The sequence below is a fragment of the Bubalus bubalis genome, chromosome 10 (assembly GCF_019923935.1).
Source record: "Bubalus bubalis isolate 160015118507 breed Murrah chromosome 10, NDDB_SH_1, whole genome shotgun sequence".
Classification (NCBI taxonomy): domain Eukaryota; kingdom Metazoa; phylum Chordata; class Mammalia; order Artiodactyla; family Bovidae; genus Bubalus; species Bubalus bubalis.
In genome coordinates, this window is record NC_059166.1 from 103810183 (window position 1) to 103823588 (window position 13406).

General features: G+C 37.0%; 2 pseudogenes; both read right to left on the reverse strand.

Moving 5' to 3' along the window:
- Positions 1–5311: 5311 nt before the first annotated feature.
- On the reverse strand, positions 5312–6251 carry LOC112587655 (annotated as a pseudogene).
- Positions 6252–6363: 112 nt separating this feature from the next.
- LOC102393419 lies at positions 6364–13390 on the reverse strand (annotated as a pseudogene).
- Positions 13391–13406: the final 16 nt, after the last annotated feature.

Below are 13406 nucleotides of genomic sequence, written 5' to 3' on the forward strand. Positions count from 1 at the left end.
ATGATTTAGGAGAATAGCATTGAAACATGTATAATATCATGTAAGAAATGAGTCGCCAGTCCAGGTTCGATGCAGGATACAGGATGCTTGGGGCTGCTGCCCTGGGATGACCCAGAGGGATGGTATGGGAAGGGAGGTGGGAGGGGGGTTCAGGATTGGGAACACGTGTACACCCGTGGCAGATTCATGTTGATGTATGGCAAAACCAATACAATATTGTAAAGTAATTAGCCTCCAATTAAAATAAATTAATTAAAAAAAAAGTCACTTGGACAGCAAGGAGATCAAACCAGTCAATCCTAAAGGAAATCAACGCTGAGTATTCACTGGAAGGACTGATGCTGAAGTTGAAGCTCCAATACTTTGGCCACCTGACGTGAAGAGCCTACTCACTGGAAAAGACCCTGATGTTGGAAAGATCGAGGGCAAGAGAAGAGGGAAACAGACGATTATATGGTTGGACAGCATCACTGACTCAATGGACATGAATCTGAGCAAACTCCAGGAGATTGTGAAGGACAGGGAAGCCTGGAGTGCTGCAGTCCATGGGGTCGCAAATAGCTGGACTCGACTTAGTGACTGAACAACAACAGCAACAAAGGAAAGAAATTTATACATTTCTAAACCCCACTAACACCTACTACAGCACTATTCATAGACAACATATATAATTACTCTTTTAGCTATTATTCCTGAAATAAACCATCTCAAAGAGAATGGCATTAAAAAAAAAAAAAAAGAAAGAGACAAGTATAATCTTGATGGCAAAAACTAACAAGTAAAAGGCAATAAAATAAAATTACAGAACAATCTTACTAATGATCATAGAATTTTAAATTATACATTAAATATTTACACATTAAACCAATCAACTAAGAAAAAGGTAAATATATAATACTTATAGTAATTTTCTCAGCAAAAAAACCACATATTTGGATTAGAAATTTTTTAAAAATATGTTACCACAAAAATATTTTTATTTATATTTATTTATTTTAATTAGAGGCTAATTACTTTGCAATATTGTATTGTTTTTTCTAAATTTTATTATTATTATTATTTTTTACTTTACAATATTCTACTGGTTTTGCCATACATCAACATGTATCCACCACATGTGTACACGTATTCCCAATCCTGAACCGCCCCCCTCCCACCTCCCTCCTCATACCATCCCTCTGGGTCATCCCAGTGCACCAGCCCCAAACATCCTGTAACCTGCATCGAACTTGGACTGCTGATTCGTTTCTTATATGATATTATACATGATTCAATGCCATTCTCCCAAATCATCCCCCCTCCTTCTCCCACAGAGTCCAAAAGACTGTTCTATACATCTGTGTCTCTTTTCCTGTCTCACATACAGAGTTATCATTATCATCTTTCTAAATTCCATATATATGTGTTAGTATACTGTATTGGTGTATTAAAGGAGCTAAAATGAGGAAAATTAGCTTGATAAATTCAACTCACTAAAAAACAAAATATAAAAAACAAACACATACAAAAAAAATACATGAGATAACTTTGCTTAACATTTTAAGCATGAAATGTTAAGTATTGATACTTTCCTTGTTAGATGAGGAAGTCAAGGATACACAATTTTACTGTTTATTCAAAATTGTACTAATGTTTTCAGCTAGTTAACCAAACACAAGAAAAAAACAAAGGGAATAACATTGGAAACAACATATCCAGAAAATATTTGATTAGAGATTGTATGATATGCATGTTGAAAATCCAAAATAATCTACAAATACATTATAAAATTATTAAGAGATATTTTTAGAGTGGCCAAAATGCATTGAATCTCAATTGAAAAACAATACACATTTTACAAATGACATTTAAAATAGTATGAAAAATAATCACAAATTGAGATTAAATTTAAAAATATGTAAGAACTTTAAAAAAAATGATATATCTTATACTGTAAAATATGAAGTAGACCTAAATAAACATGATAATGTAGCATGCTTATGATTTGGAAGACTTGAGGATGCAAACATCATTCTCTACAAATCGATCTACAATTGTACTGTATTTCTACACTAAATCTAAACAAGAATAATTCTAAAGTTTGTTTCAAAAGGTAAAGATAAAGAATATCTTAAACACTCTGTAAGATTGAGAGTAACTTTTTAAGAGTTGCTCAACTGGATGCAAAGCCTATTAGTTAAGGGTAGTTGTGATTATAAAACATCTAGAAGCATACAGAAAGCCTAGAAATAGAACTATAGATATACTGACATTTACTTTATGAATATTCTGGCAGCACAGAGCAGTGTTAAAATGAGTGAATTTTTCAATAAGTATTTCTGGGGTAAATATATGCCAATAAGTCAAAATATAAAATTAGCTTATAGTCATGCCCCATCAAAATTTACTCTCACTTTGAAATAAATTTAAAAATCAAGGTAAAAAGAGAAAATAAAACCCAGAATTGAAAATGGAGTAGAATATAAAAATATAACACTGTATGAAATTTGTGATAATTTAGCACATAAAACACAAATATCTTTATTGTTTTGGAGGTAAGAAGTGGATCTTAAGTAAGACATTAGAAGCACTTCACTGTGTAAAGAAACAGTTTGATAAACATTGATTCATTAATTCATTAAACATAAGGAAATGTGTGCCCCTAAATACATCACCAACCTATTGAATAGACAAGCCACAATCTAGGAGAAAATATTCATGATACACATATCAGGGGACTTTTATTTAGAATGCATAATGAAATACATATTTCATAATAAAATATTAATAACCTAATAGAAAAATACATTAAAAAAACCCAGAATAGGCCCTTCACAAAGAAGTAAGACAAGCCAAATGACTAATAACTAAATTATAGGAATTCAACCACATTAGTAAAGTGGAATTGAATTCATCACCAAAATGAAGTACCCCTACTCACCCACCAACCTGAAAATATTACAATGTCTGCTATTACAGTATTATATGTTGGCTGCTGCTACTGTTGCTGCTGCTAAGTCGCTTCAGTCGTGTCTGACTCTGTGCGACCCCATAGACGGCAGCCCACCAGGCTTCCCCGTCCCTGGGATTCTCCAGGCAAGAACACTGGAGTGGGTTGCCATTTCCTTCTCCAATGCATGAAAGTGAAAAGTTAAAGTGAAGTTGCTCAGTTGTGTCCGACTCTTCGCAACCCCATGGACTGCAGCCTACCAGGCTCCTCCGTCCATGGGATTTTCTAGGCAAAAGTACTGGAGTGGGGTGCCATTGCCTTCTCCGATATGTTGGCAAGAAAGGACAATAATTAGAACCCACAAGCAATATAGTTGGAATTTAAACAAATCCATCTATTTTGGAAAATTGTTTGATGGCACCTAGCAAAAGATCAGAAACAAGCGCCCTTTGATCCAGAACATTCAGAGACAGGGCATACCTCACACAGTGAATGCTCATGTGCAATGCAGCACGTACTTGTGTAAGAATGTTCATGCAGCATTTCCTTTAAAGACAAAAATGGTGAAATAACCAGGAGTGAAATTGCTGCTCATATGGTAGTTCTATTTTTACCTTGTGTGTGTGTGTGTGTGTGTGTGCGCGTGCAAAACTCCATACTGTTTTCCATACAGTATGAAATTGGTTATACCAACTTACATTCTCACCCACAATGCACAAAGTTTCCCTTTACTCTAATTCTCTCCAACAATTGTTATTTGCAGACTTTATAGAGGAAAGGAGGAGGGGCAATTTAGGAGTATAAAGTATACAAAATACTCTGTATAAAATAGATAAGCTACAAGGATACCACTGTCTAGCGCCATTAAGTTATACCTATTATCCTTTGTGTGCTGTGCTGTGCTCAGTCACTTCAGTTGTATGCAACTCTTTGCGACCCCATGGACTCTAGCCCAGCAGGCTCCTCTGCCCATGGGATTGGGTTGCCGTGCCCTCCTCCAGGGGATATTCCCCACCCAGGAATCAAACCCATATTTCTGGCATTGCCTGCATTGCAGGCAGGTTCTTTACCCACTGAGCCACTAAGTTTTAATAGTGTATAATCTAAAAACATAATGAATCACTATGTTGTGCATCTAAAATTATTATAACACTATGAATAAACAATTCTTCAATAAAGAAGAGGAAATAGCCAAAACCCATTTGTAGTAGTAGTAGTATGAATAAACATATTATCATATCAATGTATTTACTTTGTGGAACATTCTTCAACACCAAAAATGGAACTACTGTTACAGTCAATCACTTAAATTCTTTTGAAACAAAATGCTGAGCCAAATAAGCCAGACATAAGGGAATATACTCTAAAATTTTAATAATACAAATTTCAAAAGTGATAAAGTTAAGTTTTAACTCTCATGACCTATTCTCTGTTTAGAAGAAAAATCTTTGAACTCCTCAATGGAGTTTGCTCCTAGAGGCATCAGAGAGGCACACTGACTAGAAAAATGCTTACAGAAATGCTGTAAAGAGCTGACAATGTCTTTAATTTCTTGAAGAAAGTAACATACAGGATGATTATACAAAATTACTTGTCTACCTATTTATCACATTTCATAATTTGAGAGTGAGAAAAAGAGAAAGGAAAGGAAGAGGAAAGAAAGAACGAAGACATGGAACAGAAATCATTTGCAAATTCTGAGGATTTTAGGATGTGGACAGCCTTTGGCTGTGCTGTGCTTACCGCTCAGTCTTATCTGACTCTTTATGACCCCATGGACTGTAGTCTACCAGGCTCCTCTGCCCGTGGGGATTTTCCAGGCAAGAATACTGCAGTGGGTTGTCATGCCCTCTTCTAGGGGATCTTCCCTACTCAGGGAAAGAACCCAGGTCTCCCATATTGCAGGTATATTCTTTACCATCTAAGCCACAAGGAAGCCCATGGACAGCATTAGACAATCATTATTTATTTTGCCTAAAATACTCTGAATGTGAGACATAAATATAATTTTATTTCTTTTTTCTTTTAAACTGAAGTTGATACTTTAAAATAACAGTACAGTTTAAAAATCACATTGTATTCATATAATTTTCTCAAGAGATTGTATCTCATTGTGTCTCAGTCACTAAAGAATCAATTTGCACTTCAGGAGACATGAGTTCCATTCCATTCCTGGAAGATCCCCTGGAGGAGGGCATGGCAACCCACTCCAGTATTCTTGCCTGGAGATTCCCCATGGGCAGAGAAGGGGTCGCAAAGGGGAGAACACTAATCAGCGGATAAGCACACATTTGAAGAAAAATGTAATAACCATCAACACACTGTAAAAAGCACATTTAAGAAAGTGCTTTCCTCTATCTCTTTTCTCACTCAAAATTACATTCAGTGAGAAAATATTTTGGTGTTGACTAATTTTCTGATGGTCTCCTTCACATCATTATTTCTAAGGCTGTAGATAAGGGGGTTTAGCATGGGGATCACTACTGTGTAAAGCACAGTGGCTACTTTGATAAAGAGCCGTGAGTTTCTGGAGTTGGGTACACAATAGAGAAGAAGCATGACCCCATGGAACATGGTGATGGCAGTCAGGTGGGAGGCACAGGTGGAGAAGGCTTTTCGGAGTCCACCAGCTGAAGGCAACTTGATGTTTCTGAGGATTATGAAAATATAGGAGGCGAGGATAATCAGGAGACTACACACCTCATTGAGAGTAGAAATGATAAAACATGTCATCTGACTGAAGTACGAGTCAGAGCAAGAGGCAGAGACAATGGCAGAATACTCATAGCAAAAGTGATGTATGACGTTAGAATTGCAGAAGGACAGCTCCAAAAGAGAACGTGTGATTGTCAAGAAACACATTCCACCCCATGTGTAGGTTCCAGCGACCAGGAGGCTGCAGAGCTTAGGAGACATAGCAACTGTGTAGAGCAGGGGGTTACAAACAGCCACAAACCGGTCATAGGCCATCACTACTAACATGAGCATCTCTGTAATGACAAGTGTGCAACCAAAGAAGAATTGCATCATGCAACCCACATAGGAGATAGTCCTTGTGTCCACAACCAAGATCTCTAAGAGTTTAGGTGTGATTATACAAGAGTAACAAAAATCAAGAAAGGAGAGATGTCTGAGAAAGAAGTACATGGGGGTGTGAAGTTTGGGATTGATTCTGATGATCACAATCATACCCAGGTTTCCCACCACAGAGACAGTATAGACGGCCAAGAAGACCAAGAAGAGGGGCACCTGGAGCTGCGGGTATTCTGAGAAGCCCGAGGACGAAGGTGAGTCCAGCACTCAGATTTCTCTCATCCATCATTATGGTTCCTGCCAGGGAAAACCAGAGAGTTCACCCTAAGCAACCAGATATGACAGAAATAGAGGGTATTTTTTCCCAGCCTGGACAGGGGACTGGTCTGCAGTGGTGAAGTCTAGGATTTCCCAGGAATGCGAATAAGACACAGTTGGAGCCCAAATATACCGTATGTCTACAGGTGGGGAGAGTGCAAGTCAGCTTCTGATGGAGGGGCAAGGAGAGGATGGACTGGGAAGAACTGAGTGTCACTGTGACTCAGAAAATGTTTGAATTTTCTCAACCTTCTCAGCTCTGTCTCCCTTTTCTCCACATGGATAATTCCTTTCTTTAGCTTCATTTAATTGAACTTGTTGATTGCGCTTGCAAATTCTTATGTTTGTTCAGGCCATTCTAACTGCTCAGGATGTCCTCTGTTTTTCTCTCACTTTTCCTTAGTGCTCTCCGATCAGAGAGAGGCTTCCCAGGTAGTGCTGTGGTAAAGAATCCTCCTGATCGTGCAGGAGATGCAAGGGACATGAGTTCAATCCCTGGGTCAGGAATATCCCCAGGGGAAAGAACTGGCAACCCACTCCAGTATCCTTGCTGGTGAAATCTGATGGACAGAGGAGCCTGGCGGGCTACAGTCCATGGAGTCGCAAGTCACACAGCTGAGGGTTTCAGCACCCACCTCATCAGAGAAGCCTCAGGTTTACCTTCCCTTAATGATTTCACCAACTGGCCAACCCTTGGTAAAATGTCCCATATTGTATCTCCTAGAGAATATGAATGATGTCTTGTTAACAATCTATACTCTTTAGTCAGATCAACTTGCCTTCAAATTTAACCTCAGTCACTTATTAATATGTCTCTGACAAGTTAAGCTCTCTGAAATCTTACCTTTAGACTGCAATTCTATTATAAGAATTTGTTTTTACTACATAATTATGTATAAAATATAACTTAAATTAATGAATTATTTTCTAAAACATTTAAGACTTTAATTTCACATGTAATAATTGTCCCCCAGCAAATTTAGTTTAGAATACTGGAGTGGGTAGCCATTCCCTTCTCCAGGGGATCTTCTCAACCCAGGGATTGAACCCAGGTCTCCCATATTACAGGTAGATTCTTTACCAGCTGACTCACAAGGGAAGACCAGAAATACTGGATTTGGTAGCCTATCCCTTCTCCTGCAGATCTTCCCGACCCAGGAATCAAACTGGGGTCCCATGCATTGCAAGTGGATTCTTTACCAGCTGAGCTATCAGGGAAGTCCAACTTTAAGTATTGCCTAAGACATTTAAGACTTTAATGTCAAATGTAATAAATGGCCCCTACCAAATTTAGTTTCTTCTCTTGTTTTCTAATGCTGTTTTTCATGTTTACTTTGAATTTGAAATATATAACCTCAAAATATTATACAATGTAGCACCACCTATAATTTTACGAAGTCTGAAATGGTGCAGAGAGTGACTAAGAAATAGAAAAAATGCATACACAGAGGAAATCTTTTTCTTACTTAATTCTTTTCTAATGTTTCCTTCTTAGCTGCACATTTCCATTAATGTCTCAAACCATCAAGGCATAAGCTTTGTTTTGTCCATTTTCCCCTGTCCTTTTCTGTATCTCTATGATTTCCTTTCCATCCAAGGTTAAGGCTGTGAAAAATGTAACCAGGGCAAAATGAACATATTCTTCAAAATACATTCCCATCTTTATTGCTACCTACCACACATCTATTCAGCAGCTGTCTTTATTTAGCCTACCTACAGCCATCCTTCAGGACTAATTTTCATTCAATCTTAGTTTAAAATCATGCTCAAATGCTTGCCCATATTCAAAATCATCTCCATACAAATTACCTGCAATCTGAACTCTTCTGTCTGGATTTCTGTGATCTCTAAAAGAACTAAACTACCAATGCAGCAGACATAAGAAACACGGGTTCTATCCCTGGGTTGGGAAAATCCCCTGGAGGAGTGTATGGCAACCCACTTTCGTATTCTTGCTTGGAGAATCCCATGGACAGAGGAGCCTGGCGGGCTACAGTCCATGGGGTTGTTTATAAAGAGTCAGAAAGGACTGAAGCATCTTAGCAGGCACAGTATCACTGCATTATCTAGACTGCTTGATAGCTACTTCTTTTGTTTTACTGAGTGCAGCAGTTTTGATTTTTGTGCACAAAATACACACATTTTGATATATAAAAGCATTATTGCCTTTTAATATCAAATAACAGGCAATATATTTCAGACTACTTTGGGGTTTAATTCAGAACTCAAGCTTGCTGTACTGCTCCAACTTGCTTTCACCTGCATGATTTTAAACTCAAAAAAATTAATGCAAAGTCTGGCATATCTCTCTACAGTTTTATAGATTTATTTTTAATATTTCCCTATTTTTTTTATTTTTAATTGAAAACAAATACTACTACTTGAATGTCCACCAAGGATATCATTCAGCTATATAAGCAAAGTTCAAAACCAAATGCATCCTATGAATCTTAAGGATATAAGAAATAATTTCAATATCTTGTATTCTTTCCCTTAAATGAATTAAATGAATACCGTTTTGTTGCTACTAGGGTTGCATAGGTGTTACTCTGCCAAAAATATTGTTAATTTCAGTTTACCACATCAGAATTAAAGTAAATCACTTAATTTAAACAACTCACCAGAAGCCATGTAGTCTTTATAGACTGACTTACTGAAGACTTCTTATTTAAATAAGAATTTTGAAAAGTGTTTAACAAAAATACTTACATTTAATGGAAATTATTGCATCTTGTAATAAGAGTATTATAACCTCTTCCAAAGTATATTTCAGTAAAGTCATCAAGAAAATTACATTTTGTTCTCATTAAAAAATAGAGACACTCCCGAGGGTGAGCCATATTGTGAACTCAACTCAGGGACCATGCTGTATATTTATGTCTACCTGAGTGACTTTGCGGATTCACACCCCAGACAATTGTGATTGGGGTGTTTTCCATGAGCTACAAACAAGACAATTTAAAGAAAATCCCGTACTCTTCATTTAGAGTATAATCTATTTCAAATCATTAACCCTTATAGGAAGCCTGAGCATGTTTATCTTCTCATCTTAGAAAAATAACACTAGCAATCAACCTGTTTATATTTATATTTATCAGGAAGACATGAATTCAAAAATTCAGAAAGAAAATCACATTTACTGTTCAATAGACCAAGCATAGTGTTGTTTCTGTGTTATGTTTATTTCAGTCTTTCCTCTAAGTTTTCTTATTTGGACATCTACATTTTTGTAAAAAACACATTCCATATCACACTGAATAGAAATATGACATTATGGCATTTGCAGTTATTATTGTATCCCAGTGTTTCCCTGTTTTATTAAAACTTGTTGAATATACATTTTTTGATAAAGAAATTGATAAAACCTATCAATTATGTGGTATATGAATGGTCTGTTTCATCATAATAAGCTGCTGCAGATTCAGTGGCTTGAAAAACACTCATTTATGAATTCACAATTTTGTATGCCCGAAGTTAGGCACAATACACCTGGTCCCTCTATTCAAGTTATCACAAGGCTGAAATCAAAGTGTCATCAAGTTTCTCATCTAGAAATTGGTTCTTTTCCAAGCTCATTCATGTTGTTGGAATAATTCAGTTCCTTGAAGTTGTAGGAATAGGGTATTATTTCCTTGACATCTTTTTGGGGTTATTCACAGTTCCTAGAATTCACTCCTAGGTATCCACTTTGTTTTCTCCACTCAAGTCACTCTCAACACTTCAAATCTCTCTTTCAACACCCTCTTATAATTCATGCTTCACTTTAAAGAGGGATTCAAGCACGACTTAGCAACTTCACTTTCAATTTTCACTTTCATGCATTGGAGAAGGAAATGGCAGCCCACTCCAGTGTTTTTGCCTGGAGAATCCCAGGGACAGGGGAGTCTGGTGGGCTGCCGTCTATGGGGTCACACAGAGTCAGACACGACTGAGGCGACTTAGCAGCAGCAGCAGCAGTAAGCATTTTTAACAAGTCATCAGATAATATGAGACCCGTCAATCAGGATAGCCTTCTTTTCTTATGATCAACTGATTTAAAACTAGTTATAATTTAAAATTATTTGCCAGCAGCTCCCAGATTAATGTGTAATTGAATGGCTAGTTGAAGATATGTGTACACCAAATGGTAGGGAATCTTAAGGACTAGTTTAGACTTCTATTTGTCACTCATGAGGTCAACATTTTTGTACTCTCTCTATTAATACCTCATTCTATTTAAAATAACACCTACTTGCTTGAATGTTTTACTTAGAAGAAATTTGATGATCTGTGATTCCATCTTAAGAAGATAAAAAAGCAAACATAGTTTTTAATCTCACAATAAATAGAAGGAGGAAAAGATGAGAATGGTGATCAACAAAGTAGAAAATGGACAGTGAAATAGAAATAAGGGATTGAGCAAAACTAAAATTCTGATGTTTAAAATGATACATAAAATCAATCATCTGTTAGATAAATTGATTACAAATAACAGATCATAACACAATGCTACTCAAGAAAAAAATGGGATCTCATTACAGATGCTGTCAATGTAGAAAAAATAATTAGGGAGTATTATGTATGATTTTCTTCCAAAAAATTTAACTACCTTGTTGATGTAGAAAAATCATTTGAACCATACAAGTAAACTTACCAAAGATGAAATACAAAATATGAATAGCTTCTATCTTCTTATGAAATTGAATTTTCAGTTAAAAATCTTTCTACAAGGAGAACCTCATTCCCATACTGTCAAATGGTAAATTCTGTCAAGCATTTAAGTAATAAATAGCACAAAAAAAGCGCATGGTTATTTGAATAAACAGAGCAATAAGAGATATATACAACACTTTTTCTTCATCCCAATAATGTAGCTCATACTCAAAGTGGAGGCATTGGGATTTGAATTCAGTCAGTCTGGCCCCAGAGTTTGTGCTCTTAGTTAAAAAGTTATGTCATTTGATTGCAACTGGGCCACAAAGATTCTTAAAGGATAAGTTTATGATCATGGGTTTTATAGTCTCACAACTAGGAAGATGTCAGTTGAAGGCAGGACTTGATTAGAGTGTTGCTCCAGAAGGATGATTCAGACAGGAAGGGGAGGAGGGGCTAGAGGAGGAAATAAGACTGGAAATGTAATTTTAACTTGATGCTATTACTATTTTGCCTATACCTTGTGTGAAACATGTACTTAGGATTGTGTTTATTTGTATGTGACAGCTCTCTAATTCCCAAACATTCATGTACATAAGAATATTCAAAGAGACTTGTTTAAAATGACCATTCCTGGGTTTCTCTGCCAAATATCTGTGAGTTCAACTGATTTCCCAGGTGCTTCTGACAGAGGTTCTAAAAAACCTCTATGATAGAAACCAAAGATTTCTAGATTTGATTTTCAGCTACAAATATCTAGAACCCAGCGTTGTGCAAGTACAATGATTGAATTCTTTGGCCTGCTTCCTGATCTTCAGGAGCTCAGGATTTGGTTGAAGAGGCAAAGACAGCTCAATCAGAAATGTGCAAAACCTGAAAATGATTAATTAGTTTAGAATATGTGAACTCCATAGTTTAAAAACTGATAGCTGAGATGCGGGTTACTGGCAGCCATAAGTATGTATATGTGTGTGTGTGTGTATATATATATATATATATATATATATATATATATATATATAGTCCCCCAGTAAAAAATGCATTTCTCAAGGAGGCAAAATTGTAAGTGATGGTGTGAAGTTTATTTTTAGAGACATAGCAAAACAAATGGGAGAGCACACAGAGAAACTGTTTAGTTAAGATGGAAGCAAGGCAGAGAGGCATGCCAGGAAAGAAAGCATGTGGGTATCTCTGACAGTGAGGAGGGGACACCTCCAATATTTTGGATCATTTTCTGAGTTTTTGGACATCTCTGGTGTTTCATGGATTTCCTTGGTGGTTCAGAGGTAAAGAATATATCTGCAGGCAGAGGACACACGTTTTATCCCTGCATCAGGAAGATCCCCTAGAGAAGGAAATGGCAATCCACTCCAGTATTCTTGCCTGGAGAATCCCATGGATAGAGGAGCTTGGCAGGCTACTGTCCATGGGGTTGCAAAAGAGTCAGATACGACTTAGTAACTAGTCAACAACCATCAACACCAACACCAGAAAAAGATGTTGTAAACAAACAAACAGAAAACATAGATCAAGATAACTAATTTACTTCATCATAGAAATACTGAATGAAATACTAGAAAATAAAATATCACAGTATATGATAGGAAAATAAACAATGACTCAGATGGAAAGAAAAAAAAATGATTACCTGCAAAGCAGTAAACAAGATATATAAGAAAATTCCTTCAACCTCACAAAGATCATCTACAAAAATACCTCTAGCTAATATTACGTCTAGTGTAGAAACAGAAAATAGAAAAAAATCCTACATAAAGTAAAATAACTTGATTTTCTCCTAACTCTGTGTATAACAGCCAATAAAATAATGTCCTTAGTGCCAAAAATGGAAATATAAGTAGTGAGGATAATTGCCAGGCTGCTCACCTCTTTGAATATTGTGATGGCAAAAGAGAGCACTTGGCTGATGAAGGGGTCAGAGCAGGAGATGGAGACAATGGCAGAGTGCTCACAGAGAAAATTATTTATGATGTTAGACCCACAGAAGGATAATTCCAGGAGAAAACAGGTGAGTGTCAGGGAGGAGACTACACCCCACATGTAGGGACAGGCCACTAACGATGCACAGAGCTTTGGGGACATGACCACTGTGTAGAGTAGAGGCTTACAAAAGGCCACAAGTCAATCATAGGCCATCACTGCCAACATGAATGCCTCTGCCACTGCAAACATACAAGCTGAGAAGAATTGCATGATGCAGCCAGTTAACAAGACGGTTCTGTCTTCCACAACCATATTCTCCAAGAGTTTGGGTGTAACTGTGGTGGAATAGCAGAAATCAACAAAGGACAAGTTACTGAGAAGAAAGTACATGGGGGTGTGGAGTTTGGGATTGATCCTGATGATGGTGATTATGCCCAGGTTCCCCACCACGGTGACTGCATAGATGGTGAGGAAAACCAGTAACAAGGGAACCTGGAGTCGGGATATTCTGAGAAAGAAGCCCAAGAGGGTGAACATGGCTCTGACACTCTGA